General features: G+C 34.8%; 1 protein-coding gene across 15 annotated transcripts in view; it reads left to right on the top strand.

The window, feature by feature from the left end:
- Positions 1-16,902, top strand: part of LOC117171393 — a 52,555-nt gene that overhangs the window by 10,505 nt on the left and 25,148 nt on the right. For 8 of the 15 annotated variants that reach the window (XR_004466878.1, XR_004466877.1, XR_004466869.1 and 5 more), the window contains one exon: positions 109-437. The exons of 1 other annotated variant lie outside the window; for it this stretch is intronic. The gene's annotated coding sequence lies outside the window, so the exon portion shown is untranslated. Of the gene's footprint in view, positions 1-70; positions 438-527; positions 851-4,023; positions 4,350-7,592; positions 7,682-16,902 lie in introns of those variants that run through there. 6 more of the 15 variants (XR_004466873.1, XR_004466872.1, XR_004466871.1 and 3 more) reach the window with 6 other exon arrangements.

Genomic DNA, 16,902 nt, shown 5'->3' with positions numbered 1-16,902 from the left:
GGGAGCTCTTCTTAATATTTTGACACCAAAATCATGTCGATACACCTTACCGACTGCGAGTAAAGCCACCCACGCTTTAACTTGACAGACTGTAACTTAAAAAAATAGAAACAGTCATAGTCAAACCAGAACCTATTTATGGAAGTAATGAAGGTGGAAAGCAAGAATTCTAGAACGCAGTCCCACCCGTTGTGGGGATGAAAAGGAAAGTATCTGAAGTAGACGGAGGTCAATTTGAAATGCACACTTCTAAGGACCCAGGCAAAAAGAAGCGTTTTAGAAACGATCAAGATTCTGACATCGCATCGAATGTGGAAGCCGGCGAAGAGCTTATCTTCTAAGCCAACTTCAGTATTTGGAAACTTGCCTATAAAATCCGAACTAATCCTAGAAAACAACGAAGAACGTGAAGAAACAATCGAAACACCTGCGAATGGGTAATTACAATTGAGCTTTAGATAATATGTGTTTCAATATTTCAAAATATGTGTATGAACGCCATGTTAAATTTCATGTATTTCTTCCAGGTTTCCTATAGTCAGCATTCAAAATAATACAAATGGTCTTGTAACAATAATAGAATACTTTTGTTTCTAGATATCACTTTGTTTTTTAATAATTTGTGATAGGGTGATCCAGATTTATGTATGTGAAAATTCGGTTTTTGGTGTGTCATTCCTCCCAATTGTTTAATTTTTCAGAAAATGAAAATCCCTTTTTTCTTAAATTGCTCAATATTAATTCTTGTCTCTGGCCCCTTAAGGAATGTTGAATCAATAATATCCACCTAATAACTTTTAATTTTGTACCTCCCAAACCACTTATATTGTACCCGGAAAAATACCGTAAAAAATGCAAAATACAGTTTTTATGTAAAATTCATGCTAAAGACGGTATTTTAAAAAAATTTTTCAACATAATTTTTTCATTCGACAAGTGACCAGTTTTCAAGTATTTTAAAACTAATTCTACAATTTTAAAACAATTAATGTTTGTTCAAACACTTTTTCCCCTGTAAATCATGAAAAGTTATTATTTTTCGGGATAGATGATACAGTTGATTAATGACAAGAGTAATATTTCTTTTTTCACATATTCTGTAATTATGTAAACAATGTTAATTTTTTGAACAATTTTTTCCTCTGTGGATCATGAAAGGGTATTATTTTCTGTAATTAATGACAAATTAACAAATGTTCAGAGTAATATATTAGTCCCGGTGCTCTATGAGAAAGACTAATTTTGTGTCTTAATTGACAGCTCGAAATTGGTTTTGAATTGTTGTGGTATTAGTATCTAGAATAAAAGATTATATATTTGATTACAAATCCTGAGACCGACTGCGTGCATAAACAGTTGTTAAAGATAGCGAAAATAAGAATTTTGTTTATTGCAGCGAAGCTATTTGTCCTGTAAAAAGAAAGTTTTGTTAAAAAATGTAGGTTTCAAAATGCAATTATTTTTGCACTAATTAAGCAATTTCACATCGTTGGCCAATGGGTTATCAACTAAAGTGTGTAATTGTACTATACAGAAGTTGTTCTATCAAGTATGCTTAGCGGCAAAACAAGTTTTAATAATTAACTTGCATAAAAGTATTATTTTGTTGATAATAATCGGTACTGATTATGGTAGAATGATTTGCACAGTCTGTAGAGTGGGGAAAACGTCTGTAGCATGCCGGATGTTCGCGGCAGAATTGAATTCACGCATTCAAATTGAAAAAAAGTTTGATGTCAGTGACCTGTAACGCCCTTTTCATGGATCATAATCACTTTTGGAAAAAATAAATACTTGGTCTTAAAAATGAAGGTAAAAAATAAATTTTACTTATTTTGTATTGCAAACCTTTTTTTGTTGTTCTATTTTAGGTTGAGAAGAAGGCTGCGGTTTTTTCTTTAAAAAACCTTAGAATGAAAAATTGACCTGACAGTTATTTTTTCATGAACACGAGCGTTAAGTACTGTGGTGGAGGAGCGTTGACTTACAGTGGGAAGAAACGTACTCTTTCGTTTCAAAATCGTAAGACTTTTGATGGGAACCACCTAAAGGGATCGATTTTAAATCCAGCCTATAAATTAGCATAGAAATTCATAATTCTGATGAAAAGCGATATGGATAAAAATGTACATTTCGGACTTTTTCGGGATGCTGATTTCAAATCTTAAGTAAAAATAAAAAATTCAAACTAAAGCATCCAATATTGCGGATAAATACTGTAAAAGGAAAATCAATAGATCCATAAGGTTCTATTAAAATTTAAGGGAGTCATCGTGGCTTAGATGGTATAGTGATTGTCCTATGTTCCATCACTGCAGCCTTGGCAACCACACTGGCGAGAGTTCGATTCCTAAAGCAGGAACCGAGGCTGGACGTGCTTTCTGAAAGCTTCGCTTCTGTCTCTTGGTATACTACCCCACAAATACCCTACAGTTCATAATTAACCCTACAGTACAGTCGCTAATGGCCTGTCAGTTGATGCGACTATGAGCATTGAACTGATAAAAAAATAATAATATTAAAATTTAATAATATTTTTAGCCATATTGGTATCGTATTTACAATCTGATCAGCCATATTAGATTCGTTATTTTCAGCGTTGACAATTTTGTATCTGAGTCCAAACCAGCCATCCAAATAACCTATAAACACCATGAATGGTGAAATTGTAATTGATGGGAAGATGTCGGTTCTCAAAGGAATTCAGTGGGTCATCCAATCGCCCTTTTCTGAGTATGGTGAAATCCTTTGCTTTTTGCTCGCTAGATTTGGGATCGGCATGAAAAAAACTATTTAGAAAAATATTTAGGACATAACGTGTTTTAAAATGTTGTCACAAAATGTCAAATTTAGCCTAGATATTCAAAAAGCGAAGTATCTTTTTGCGCCTTCTGTCTATTTTTCCAATATTTTGTAGATATTCATCTATAACTGACGAAAATGTTATCGTTTTAGGTGCATTCTATCAAAAATTCAACGATTTTAAAACGACAAAGTATGTTTCTTCTTACTGTGCGATCTCACGGGGAGCACTAGAATAATTAACGCTTATTTCTACTAACAAATAATTGTCAGTCCACTTTTTCAACTGAATGATTTAAGATTCGGAAACTATCTGGGTTCTGTCATGCCTAAAATAAAACCAAAAAAGGTCGAGATTCAAGAAAAGCGAAATTGATTTTTACCCTGCATTTTTGAAGGTTAACTATTTTTTTTCAAACAATGCGTATGTTCACTGCAAAGGGCGTGAAAAATTCTATTGAATAAATTTAAGAAAAAATTCTGATTTTTTTTTTTAATATTAAAAGAGTGGCCGCTTTATCCAACTCTGATTAAGATATTGATCCTCGATTAGAATAACAATTATTCAGCAGCTACCTAGCAATAACTTTATGCAAAGCATTATTTTTTACACAAGCAAAATGTTAGATTTTTGCATTATTAAAAAAAATTCTTATTAATGATACCTTCTAAACAATTACCCAATGATAGGTTTAAAAAATACGTACCTAAGGAATTCAGAAGTACTGTGTAGCGTCATAAGCACTGCAAAATAATAAAAAATTACCAAAATCGGTTATTTGAATTTTCCATTTAACACGGAGCGCCTTAGGGGCATATCAGGTGAAACCGAAAGAAATGTTTGTACTTAAAAGTTGGAGAAGGAAGTTGTCTGTATTTGTGATGTCACGCCGGGGTATGGAAACTAGGTATGGTGAACTGTAACGAAGAAGGAGATAATTGGAAACAGATTTCAAAATCGCGTGATGTGTTTAAACCAAGGGGGGGGGGGGATGGTTCCACTGTACTGTCCAATGTAAAAAATGTGCTGCGAGAGGTGAAAACGGCCGCCTGGCCGCCCTCGTAGTAACTTTGTTCTACAAAACCATGCAGTACCATAGGAAAAATGCATAAAAATTTTAAATAAATATGAAAAACCCTTTAAAATTATTTTTCCTTCATAGTGTAGAGTCAAGTAGTAAATGAGTCTTATTTACTTACGTATTATTTTGTATAATATAGGAAAAAGGGGCAGCCAAGGTTTCGCTGCCATTATCGGCCCAACACTGGCAACCAGTATTAGACCAAACCTAATTGCCATGGTCGCGCCATTGCCGGATTGATAGCTATGGCCTTGACTTGGCAGCCAAGACTTGCTGCCATTGTGGGTCCAACACTCGGTACCAATACCGGACCAACCTGGATGCCGGAGTTAATTCAAAAACTGATAAAAAATAATTTAATTTTTCTTAGGATGCATTTGCTTTATCTGTTCATCATTATGCGACTGCATATCGTTGGAATATTATTAATAATTTCAAGAATTGAATACATATATTACATTTTGAACATTATATTACAAATAAAATTTCTAATGCTACGGGGTATCGAATCTACATCTATATACCTAAATCTATCGCCTAGCAGTCGGGAGTGCTAACCACTACACTAAACCGACGAATTGAAACTGTGAAAAAGCCATCCTCATAAGCTACAGTTCATAAAAGTTAAAGAATCAAATCTTAAGCTCTCTTTTTCTAATTAATTGTTAATATGCGACGCTATGTAATTGTAAAATACACGAACTGTTAACAGGAATATCAATACAATAATTTTTAAACCAATAATTTAATTCCATTACCGTTTTTTAGCGTAATATTTCGTTGTTTTTTTTCGTTGAAGACTACTTTACGACTTCTTGCAATGGCAGTAAATGTAATTTTTTATGAACATTAACAAATTGTCATGACAGAACTTTAAAAATTTCATCGTGAACTTTGACAATTTTTCAATAAAATTTTTTTTGTGTTTCGTGTAAGATTTGTTTTTTAGGTGCTAAAAGTAAGACTTGGCGAAATAAAGTGCCGTCGCTGGGCCAAGCATCGCCGGAGGATCAACAAATATATATAGCCATTATAGGCTGCCAGAACTGGCTAAACATTGGGCCGATTTAAATAAAACATGGTTTGCCGTGGTAAAAGTGACACTCGGCCCAGTGAAGTGCCGTCACTGGGCCAAACTTTGGCTGATCCGCTTGAAATATGGTGTCCCGTACTAAGAGTCAGACTTGGCGCAATAAAGTACCGATATTAAGTCAAGCATCGGTGGAGGGTCGGCAAATTTAATGTACCTGAAGTTTCAAACGTTCAAATGATCGAAATATTTTTACCCAATTCTGTTTTATCCATAAATATTATTCCAACTGCAATTTAAAACATGCATGAAAATTTTGTTTCAAAAATAAATTATTTCCAATATAAATAACAAAAATATAAGCTTTTTTCTGCTTTTCAAAGTTAGCAGTATAAAATTTCGTTCATTTGAACGTTCAGAACTTCTGGAACATGCAAATATTAATAGCCAATATATGCTCCCAGCACTGGCTCCACATTGGGCCGATTTAAATAAAAAATGGTTTGCCGTGGTGAAAGTGACACTTGGCCTAGTAATGTGTCGTCACTGGGCCATACATTGGCTCATCATCGTGAAACATGGTTCTCCATACTAAAAGTAAGACTTGGCGTAATAAAGTGCCGATATTGGGCCAAGAATCAGTGGACGATCGGCAAATATAAATAGTAAATGTAGGCCGCCAGCGCTGGCTCAACATTGGGACGATTTAAATAAAACATGGCTTCCCGTGTTAAAAGTGACACTTGATCCAGTAATGTGCTTTCACTGGGTCAGATTGTGGCTGATCCTCGTGAAAAAAGGTTGCCCGTAGTAAAAGTGAGACTTGGCGCAATAAAATGCCGATGCTGGGCCAAACATCGGTGGAGGATCGACAAATAGAAATAGGCAATATAGGCTTCCAAGCACTGGCTCAACACTGGGCCGATTAAAATGCCGATATGGGCACAATATCTGTAGCCGACCTTTGGCTGCCAAAATTCGACCAACACTAGGCCGTGTATTCAGCTTTGGCAATTTGCACTTCGGCTATGTTTAGAACTTTTAGAAGTTTGGAAGGAATCGAGAAATATTTGATACATTTTCGAAAATGTTTCGGAGTTTTCAAATATTTGTAATCTATTTAAACCGTCTTCAATTCCTGACAATATTTTTAACTGACACGAATTTTTCTCAAAATTTTTAAATATCATTCTAAATTTAAAAAAATTACCTTACAATTTTCGTAATTTTCCCAGTAAATTTTTTCTAAAATTGTATAATATGGCAAAATTGCAAAATTTTGCTTTAAAATCTTTCAAACCCTTTTTAAACATTAAAAAATTTCCCATGAATTTTACAAACTTTTTTTCACACCCTGGCAAAATTCAGTTTACCTAAAAAATTGGTAAAATTTGAAAAATTAAAAAAATGGTCCTCCATGTTCTTTCAACCCACATTTTAAAATCTTAAAAACTTAAAATTATTCTTTGAAAATAAAACTGAAACCATTTCTACTCAGGTCTTTCGTAATGATTGAAAAGCTTCTAACTCTTTTATTCGGGGTCTTCGGGTGTTTGAGTTCACTCTCAAAAACTGATTTTCATACCGGAGCGATGATTAATGGAAATGATTCGATAAATAAACAGAAAAACACTTCGAAAAATCCAGCATGTCATTTTCACAATAATTATATAAATAAACCGTTTTCTTGATAAATTTTTAAGATTTTTTAACGGCTTTACATTAAAAAAGACACATAACAGTCAAAATAACTAGAATAAAGTTACTACTAGCGCCGCCGCATGGCCGTTTTCAACACATGGGCCATTTTCAACTCTCGGTGACAGGAAGCTGGTTTGAGCAACCCCTGTACATTTTTGTCAAAATTGCGTCTCCTTGATTTTTTTCAGAAAACCTTTCATTAAGGTTTTTTTCTAATGAGAGAATTAAGGAGAGTATCAATTTAGACAAGAAATTGTAGACCTAAAGGTCCCCTTGTCAGCAAATAAGAACGTGTGAATTTGGTAATTTATTTTTCTTTACTTCTCGCTCAGTGAAATCGTTATCGTCCATGACCGTTACTATTTTGTCCTGTGATGATTTTTTTTTGTTTCGACTTGTAGAAACCATTCTATAGTTTCATGCATTAAGATGTATCCTGAGACAATCTTTGTATTTTCCTGGTCATTTTTGAGTATACTCAAAAATAATGGTTCTCCTAAATTTAACAGTTTGTTAGCGACGTACACGCCGGCAAAATATTGATGCGCTGCGCAACTCTTTTATTTCTTGTACAGAAAATAAGCCCCCCCCCCCCTCGAAAACGTTTTGCTCATCACAGAGAATTTCGCACTCCGCTTTTATAATAAAATTTTTTAAATTACATTTAGGTATCACTCTTTATGTACTTTGTATTTTCCTCTAGTTATTTAAAGAACCCTAAAGCTAAATTCACCAAAAACAATTTTACAATATGTGGTTTGAGTCATATTTGAAAAATGATAATTTGAGCGTACACAAAAAATCGAAAAATTAAAAAAAGCTTTTTGTATTGAATCGGCCAAAAATTATACGAAAATGTTACAAAATTATCAGAGTTATTCATCCAATAACAACTAATAATTATTTAAACAGATTTAATTAACAAATGCATTGTCAGGGTAATTAGAGGTAAAAATTTGTTGTTTTTTTTGAAGCAGAAGCCAGATATGCCCAACCTGGAGAAATTCTCGCCAGCCACGCATGTTTTGCGCTTACCACTATTTCGGCTGGAGAGCGAGAATGGTGGTAGACTCAGACCCAAGCAGCACCGCAGATACGAAATATCTGACAGAGTGCTTCGGTGACTAACTTTTCAATATAAATTTGTAATGGCGACTAGAATTTTAATTATTTTATTCTGAGCATGTTTACATTTATTTCCAAATAATGTAATTCAAATGAAAATTGTGCATAGTATTTATTTATTTTACATTATTCAATATTTTAATATTACAGTTGTGGTTGACTGATACTTTTGAAAGTTTAACAATATACTAACCCTACAGAATATATTACTTCCGCCCTACTAATTTCAAATTTTGAGTTGATGTTGAATGTCATTAGTTAGCATCTTCAGATCACATTGCGTGTTCTGTAATTAAGTGCGCATCATCTGTTTGAAAGTCTACGTCTAAAAATGAACGAAAGTATCGTACATCACATTCAATTAAAGGAGAGGTTTAGACCATTTTACAATAAACAAAACAGCAACCGATGTGTGTGAGACAAAGCACAACTTCAAATCGTACAATCTTCTTACCATCACTACTGCAAACTTTATGAAGTCTTTAAAGTCGAAAGTGAATTTTGTGTAATTTTAAATCGAAAGACTTAAAGTGATATTTTAATGTACGTAATTGCAGTTAAAGATGATTTGAAAAAATTATTGGAAGCACATTTTCAAATTGGACAGGTAGGAATGGAAAAGATGTTTTATCATACTAAAAGTAAATGGAAAAGGAGGGATGTCAATAAGGCCGTTTTTTGGACCCGAACTGATCTGCTCGAAACTGCTTGAAATTAACGCTTCTAGTGTGTCTTATAACCATGTGAAACAGTTTTTTGAAGGAACAAATAAATCTCACAATAATCGTCCCTTTAGATTAAAGATTTACATTAAAATTAACGCACTTGGCTAGAGTCCCTTGTTTTCTAACCTGTTCCTAATTAACCCGAGCCACCAAACTTTTCCAAAAATGAACCAAATGTATGAAGTTGAATATACATCAGAACCCTTGATCTAGGCCCTGGGCCTAACTTTGAAGCAGGACCTACTTTTATTGAGAAGCAAGATGCAGTGACGATTTGTGAGGGTTTTCAGCGGAATGGCTATTTCGAATTAGCTACAAGATTACTATACCCTACTTACTTTACAATTCACAGAATATTCAAAAAGCTACAAAATATTTTAAACTGTGTAAAGAAACAACTACAAGCTTTATTTCATGGTGACAACCACATAGAAATACACCAGTTAGAAAACTCAGTGTTTCCCTCCTCAACAAACGAATTGGAAACATCATTGGTCGCATCGTCGACATAAGATTTATGCGTTTGTCTCTGTCTGAAGGATAAATCATCACGATTACAATATTCTAAGTATTTTTTGTTTGATAAGACATTTTGCTATCTGTTTGTGAAAGATTAATTCTTGCAAAAATAATTAAAGTCGATGGATAAAAAGAATAAAGAAACAAGCAGAAACCACGTTCAGGGTGCCAGATCTTCTCCTGTTTTTTCATGTATTAACTCATTGAAATGCACAAAAGTTCGATTGAAACAAAAGACATATACGCGTTATGTGATTGTTTTAAAGTAGTATCCTAGTGGCCTGTTATTGATATCATCGTCATAATTCTTTCTCTTAACTGACAGTACATTCTTTATCTGTGTTTGTCTCAGACACACAGTCTTACTATCTTTTTTTCTTACTTTCGTTCTTGCTGCGCTCTCTCGTGAAATATAGTATAATTGTTTTCTTGTTCAGAAGTAGATACATACATAGAGGAGTGAGCTTACACGTTCGTGTGCATATCTTGAACTTCTAATAACAAGACAGTTGTGTTTTTAAACCCATGCAAATAATAGCCTATGATGATAGTACTCTCACAGTAGACACTCGTTCAAGTTCAAGGTGCTTTGTCAAATTGAATTTCTTTCATGAACATTGGATTGAAATTGCTGCATCAACTTGCGGTGAGCATTTGAAAAGAGCTTCTGATAAGTCTACTCTTCGATCTGATTCTGATGTAGAGATTTTAAGAACAGAGTACTGTAACCACGGGATTGCGCGTTTGCGAAGGTTTGTGGACACTGCCGCTATTTAATATCTAAAACTCCTTGTGATTCAAAAAATATGACCCGTGATGAAAGTGCTAAACTCTCTGAATCGGTAAATTGTTTCAATTCGCAAAACTTTCCATCAGTTTCTGGAACAGTTTTGTTGCATATAGAAAGAGGTATCATTTCTGGGTAGCAATGTGTTCTTTGCAAGAGAGAAGGTAAACATGTACGTGTTTCTGCTGAGGCTCGCACTCACGTATTTGTCGAAAGAGGATTATTCATTCCTCCGTCTTCGTAGACCTGTAAAAAACACCTACAGGATGATTATTAAAAAAAGAAGCAATTAATGCGAGTGAAATTAGTCAGATGTTTCTATTCTTGATGGTGAAATAATCACTGACTTACTCCAAAACCTGCGAAGACTGGCTTCAAAGCAAGGATTAGACTTAGATTCCCCTGTTGCACATTAGTGAAAATGATTATTACACTTTAACAGGTTTGACAAAAATTGACTTAGCCTTTGTTGCTCAGTTCATGCAAGATCACCTAAAATCAACCCAGTAATGATCTTAACGCACTTGTTTAGCTCTTCTGCTAATGAAATTGTGACATACCTCTCTTTATCTGTCTTATCTACTTTGTTCGCAATATCAAAAAGAAGAGTAGGCAGAGCAATTGCGTCAGCGCGGAATACACTCATGACATATTTCGTACCAAAAATCTTGGGAGTGGGCCATATATCTCCTGAAAATATTATTAATAAACAAACACGATTAATGTCGAAGAAACTTTTTTCAAACGAAGAAAACGTGTGCATTCTCCATCCATAAAGATTCTCCATAAACTTTATTCAAGCTGTTTTTCCATCCATAAAGGAAGGCCGCTGGTAAAACTTATGATAATTGTAAGTACCACCAGATACATTCTAGAGGTTTTTGGGCCATACTTCGCGGACGGCATAAATAATGACGCGAACATTTTGACTAGTCTTATGAAGACAGAAGACAGAAGATCGAGGTTTCCGGGATTGTTTACAGCTTTTGGAAGATCTTGGTTCCATTGCAAAGATGTCCCATTTCTTAACGAAAGGCTCACACCATACTTGTCTCGAGGCCAACGAATCTCGGCTGGTTACAAAAATACGATGGGTCATAGAGGCCGTCAACGGTAATCTCAAGAAATGTAAAGCGCTAGACCACGTAGTTCCGAACAGTCAGATCCCGAATATTGGGGACTATGTACGAATTGTGTGTGCCCTTTGTAACGCGTTTCGGAACCAAATCTTTTACAAGAACGGGCTGCAAATGAAGGCTGGTCAAAGAAGCGGGTGATCTGGCAATCCTTAGATGGTAACGCTGTCTCTGGTTTTCCCAGACTAACTCTGGATGAGCTGATGCAGCTTACTCTCGGCACTTATCAATTAACGCAAGCACGATCGTATACAGAAGAACACATAAGCGAAGGTGGCAGGCACGAGCTATCTATTCACAGGCAATATCAAAATTGTGGAAAATCAATAATTAAAAATACTAATGTATGTAAAATAAATGATTTACTGTAAATATCAGTTAAAACACGATACGTGTAAATATATTAAAATTAGAATTGATTATTTTACTAATATTTGTACTTATAGTTAATAATTATCTACTGTTATATCATTATCTATTGTAGGGTGGCCTCTCGTAAGTAACTAGTTGGTTCGAAGGTATCTCTTGTAACCGTGCAGCTAATGTAAAATAGCCATTCCACTGAAAACCCTAAAAAATCCTCATAGCTTCTAGTTTCTCAATAAAAGTAGGTCCTGCTGCAAGATTAGGTCCAGGGCCTAGATCAAGGGTTTTGATATATAATCAACTTTATACATTTGGGCAATTTTTGGAAAAGTTTGGTGGCTCGAGTTAATTAGGAACCGGTTGAAATACAAGCGACTCCAGCCAAGTGCGTGAATTCACATGTAAATATTTAATTTAAAGGGACGATTATTATGAGATTTATTTGCTCTTTCAAAAAACTGTTTCACCGGGTTATGTGGCACATTAGAAGCATTAATTTCAAGCCCATTGTATCGAATGGGTTTAACATGCGCGTTCAAGTGTATCTGATTGACGTCCAATCATGCAGTGATGGGAATTATAAATGGATATTTTTTATCTGGGGAGCACCGCAAATCTTGCAAAGTGACAATGATAGTAAATTTGCTGCTTCCGTTGTAACTAAGCTGTCAACAATTTGGCCTAATTGCAAAATTGTGTTTGGATGACCTCGACATCCTCAAAGCCAAGGAAGTATGGAAAGATCGAACTCGGGTGTTGAAGATATGTTGTGAGCATGGGTGCTTGATAATAAATCATCAAACTGTAGCCTTAACGAAGAGTCATACATAGGTGTTTTAAGCCTGAGTTTAAAATTTTAAATAATTTATTTTTATCTCATATGCAAAGCAAATGAAAGTTTCCTTAATTGATTATCAGGAACGATATTGCTTGAAATTATTATCGTGTATTTATTAAAATGTCAACTTCTGGGCCTTGTTGATATTTTTCTAGTTTATTTCGAAGCCTAAAAACCACACCTGCCTAAAAAACATTTTGGCAATTTCTTATAGTATATTTTTGTCACTGAAAAGTTCTAAAGTTTTTCCAAAAAATTCTTCTACTTGTAAACCTGTTACATTTTTTCCTTATTGAAAAACAGGGGTAAATTAGATAGGAATTATTTCTCAGAAAAATGATTGACAGAAATCCGAAAAAATTGATAAGCTTTTCCTGACCTTCGAATATGAAAACAAAAATTGAAACATTAGAATATTTAAAAACTCTGCAAACAAGAAATTACTTTCTTCGTTTCGTCTCGCACGTATGGGACTACTTTCTCGATTTGCCTCGCACTGCCAACCTCTGCTTCTTCGGCTAATACCTAACACTTATCTACTATTCACACTATATTTTCAATTTTCTTAAAGATAGTTCGTCTCATATTTACAATCTTTCCTTCTCCATTCCTCTTCATCCTTGCTTGTCTTTTTCTCTATCTTACAGAACACCCCCTTCACCGATGCTACTGCCTTTTTGTCCGACCTTTCATGCAACAATACCTCCTTACTTATCCCACTCCTTTTCACCTCCTCACACCCCCCGACCAGTATCCCACTCTTGAATGATCCTTCCCGCACAATTCGCACATCCTTTTCTCTCTAGAAAGCCAGAACCTATTAAAATCCACCCTGTATTCGCATCTCATCCTCGCTATAAGCTCCTGACATCCTTTCTCTCCTTTCTCACACAAATATTGTGCTCTCTCCCTTGGCATAATCCACACATAGTTCCTATCAAACTTTGGCTCTCTTATTCTCTCCTCCCCTTCTGCCTTCTTTCTCTCCACACCGTTAAATTTAACCATCTCATATACCTTCTTTCCGCCCTCGCGTATCCTTCTCACTTTGTCCATCTGCAATCCATTCGTTCTAAAATACATTTCCCTTTTAACATCCATCTTCCCATCCCCTCTCCTGTTCCCTTCTCCCATCATCCAAAAATTTCTTCTCATATATACACTGTCGAATTCTCGTTATAATTCCTAACCTTGTTCTCCCCGTCTTTTGTATCCTGTTTACCTCGTCTCTTCCCTTCCATCACCAAAGCACCACCCCATATAATGAGACATTCTTCGCAAGCAATTCCAACAATTTAATTCTCCTTCCAAAATCATCTGCTAACAACTTCTTTCTCAGCCCCCATACCTGTCTTATTACTACATTTGCTCTTCTCACTCTTCCTTTTATATGACCAACCACTCACCCATTCCTCTAAAACAGGAAGACCAGATACACAAACTATTTTACCTTCTGCACCGTCTTTCCCTTCTACTTCTACTTATCCACCTTATCTCATCAACCTCCTTTCCTGTACACCATAACCTTGGACTTTTTCGCATTCAGCTCCAGCCTATAATAGTTGTTGTTTAGTTTAGCCTATACTGATAATATAATAATGACTGAGATTTATTCATTTTTAATGTAGAAAACTAAACTTTGTTTACTCAAAATTCGGGACTTCGATATTTTCAATGACATGCGTGTACGATAAGTAATTTGAATTTCAAAAATATTTTTAAAATATCCATTCTTATTTTATAAAAAATATTAACAAAAATAGAATGAACGTTCGATTTGGAACTTACTCGATTTTCAGTATAAAATTAAACTTTTATCACGTATTTTAAATAGTTTGATTAATGAAAAAGGTCGAGTTTTCATCTGAAATAGCTTGTTTTGAAGCTGATTTATTAATTCACATTGCCATAAGTGTACACCTTGTTGTATAAATTAACATAATTGAAACGGAAGACTGAAAAAAACAATTACTTAAAAAAAATGTCTGTGATGTTCCTAAAGATTGTAACTTTATTTGTAATAATCTGGAATAAAAAATGAATTTAAAAAAAAAACAATTCTCTTTTGTACTTATCCTTGCCCATTTTAGGAGTCGGAGAATTTTTCATATGAGATTTCTTTACTAACAAACTAACAAACTTCGTGTCACATAACTGTGTAATATAAATTATGAATGACTTAAAATTTCTAATGTAACGAATTTCTAATCTAAAAATTCATGCAAAAGAAATGAAGAATCTCAATCCTTAAAATATATGATGAGCCGTATGTATAATATTAGTAGTCTGCTGGGCAAGCTGACTGATTTCATGTGTCCACTACACGAACGTGAGCAGGTGCCACATGCAGTCGGCTATTCAGCGTCCATTAGCCGACTGGACAGCTAGTCGGCTAAGCGTCTGGGTTGCTATTAGGTTATGACATATACACCATCATCATCATTAGAGAAGACTGTGAAATTCGTTTTGCACCCTAACTGGAAGGTCTAAACAAAAGTTCATTGTCAACAGTGAACGAGACAAAACTGCATTATTAATGATAAAGAGTATAGAAAAATTTGAGGCAAGATAGAAAGTTGATAAAAGTATGGATTAGGTAGCAATTTTTGCATCATGAACTTGTGTTCTATAAATATAAGGCACCCTTAAATATTGAAATATAATTAAATTTAAATTTGGCGCTTTCTGTTCTTCTGCCACCTACCTTATCACTCGTCAGGGTAGCGTTCAGATTTATCACCAAAGGCACTCGTCGAAAGAAAATTATTTTTGATGCATCTGCAAGAAATGAGTTATTGTTGCAAACGATGATGTTCACGACAATCTTAGAAAGTGAATAATGAGGTTTTCCCCGGGCGCGAATTCCATATCCATATACTTTTTTTACAATCTTCACCATTCACATTTCTTTTTGCCTCAGGTTTTATACAAGTTTCTTTTTATATGTCCAATCTTCCAACTTTCCGTTAATTCCTCTCGTCATGTCAGACTACTCGCACCCACCTACCTTTTTTTGGTGGGTGAAATATTCATCCATCGAGTGATCCCCACCCATCAATCTAGTGATTTCTGAATGGTTCACTCGGGCGGATCCGTTCACTCACCTAGCGCTGTTGAACGGTTCCGAGCAAACCCGAATGCACTTGGTGAAAAGCGCGAACGAACTTCAGAGAATTTGGTCAAAGGCGATTGCATTTGCGCACGAATCCTCTTCACATCCCGCCACCTCCCTTAATACATGAAAATCAATGCTGTCATTAGAAGTGGCTAATGGAGTAGATATCAATCTTTCGTAGAGGTATTTCAACCATTAATTTGTTAATTGCAATTTATAATGATTGAGCGCAATTAACAAAACATTAATTTAATATTAAGGAATTGGTTTATTATAAAAAATCATAAAAATGTGATCATGAGGAGTCAAATTTAGGACCTACAAAATTACGTTATTGCTGTAGCAATTAAATTCTTGTATAGATGTATCTAACTTGCCAGTAATTAAAATTACACTTTGATTTGATTTTGAAGCACTATGTTCATGTCGATTGTTATTTAATATTTAAATACTTTTTAATTATACATTAAGTACTTTTTATGTAAAGTGATTTTAGGCTCAAACGAACTGGCTTTAAACGCAAAAATAATATGTGTATTACTCTTTTATATTTCATACGATAAATAATATTATATTTTAATCTAATTTTAAAATACAATTGTTTAGTTAATTTAGTATGATTTGTGGATGTATTAAATTTATGAATATACGAGGGCTGTTTGATAAGTCAGTGTCTTTTTGAATAAGAGATTTTTTTCGACAAATAAGCATTTTATTTCGGCAACGCCATCTATGAATAGACTCTTATTAAATCTTGAGCAAGCTGGGTCATTTATTTTGTGTTTGACAGCCATTAAAAGCACATAACCTCGTGAATTTTAACGAAAATGGTCGTACTAGCATAAGTGACGCCGAACGTTCAGGTCGCCCAAAAGAGGTCATCATGCCAGAAATCGTCGATAAAATCCATGGAATGATATTGGACGATAGGAGAGTGAAAGTGTGTAAGGTGGCAGAGGCTGTAGGCATCTCAACTGATCGGGTACATCACATTTTTCATGAATATTTGGACGTGAAAAAACTATCCACGAGATGGGTGCCGCGATTGCTCACACTCGACCATAAGCGCACGCGGTGTCATACACATCGATTACCGTTCTCACGTGAAAACAATTAATTACATATTTTTTTAATTTGAAAACAAACTTATTTTTAGTAAATCGTGTAATGTTTTGAAGCTTTCTCTTGAGGTAGGAATTGAAATATAAAGTTTTAAAGAGAACCTGAAGCGAGCTCTAAGTTTTCACCCAGATGACAGTTTTAGTGTTCTTACTCTGCTATTCAACTAATTGAAGTCAAGTGTCCCCTTAGGGCGTAGGTATTGTAAAAACATGGATTGACTCCCCAGAAAGTAGAAAAATGTTTTCGGAAATGTACTCGGCTACAGGTTTTTCCTGTAGCAGGGAGCTTTATACTCGAGCCTGCGCCTGGAATTCCTAAGCCCCTAACACTAAGGCAATTTGAGTTCAATAGCTGTCATAAATTATGCAGCTTACGAGTAAAGCTGCTGCTGCGCTGAAAATTTTCATTTTTAGTCATTTTTGGAATTGTTTCAAAACTAAACTTCTTGAAAATTTCAAGTTAACAACGCATATCTAAGGGTTACAACGAATCTACAAATGTTGAAATTTTTTGCAACTGACGCCTGTCAAAAATTCAAAAATATGTATTTTTGA

This window comes from Belonocnema kinseyi, chromosome 1, assembly GCF_010883055.1.
Source record: "Belonocnema kinseyi isolate 2016_QV_RU_SX_M_011 chromosome 1, B_treatae_v1, whole genome shotgun sequence".
Taxonomy (NCBI): Eukaryota; Metazoa; Arthropoda; class Insecta; order Hymenoptera; family Cynipidae; genus Belonocnema; species Belonocnema kinseyi.
This window is presented reverse-complemented; position numbering and strand designations above follow the sequence as displayed.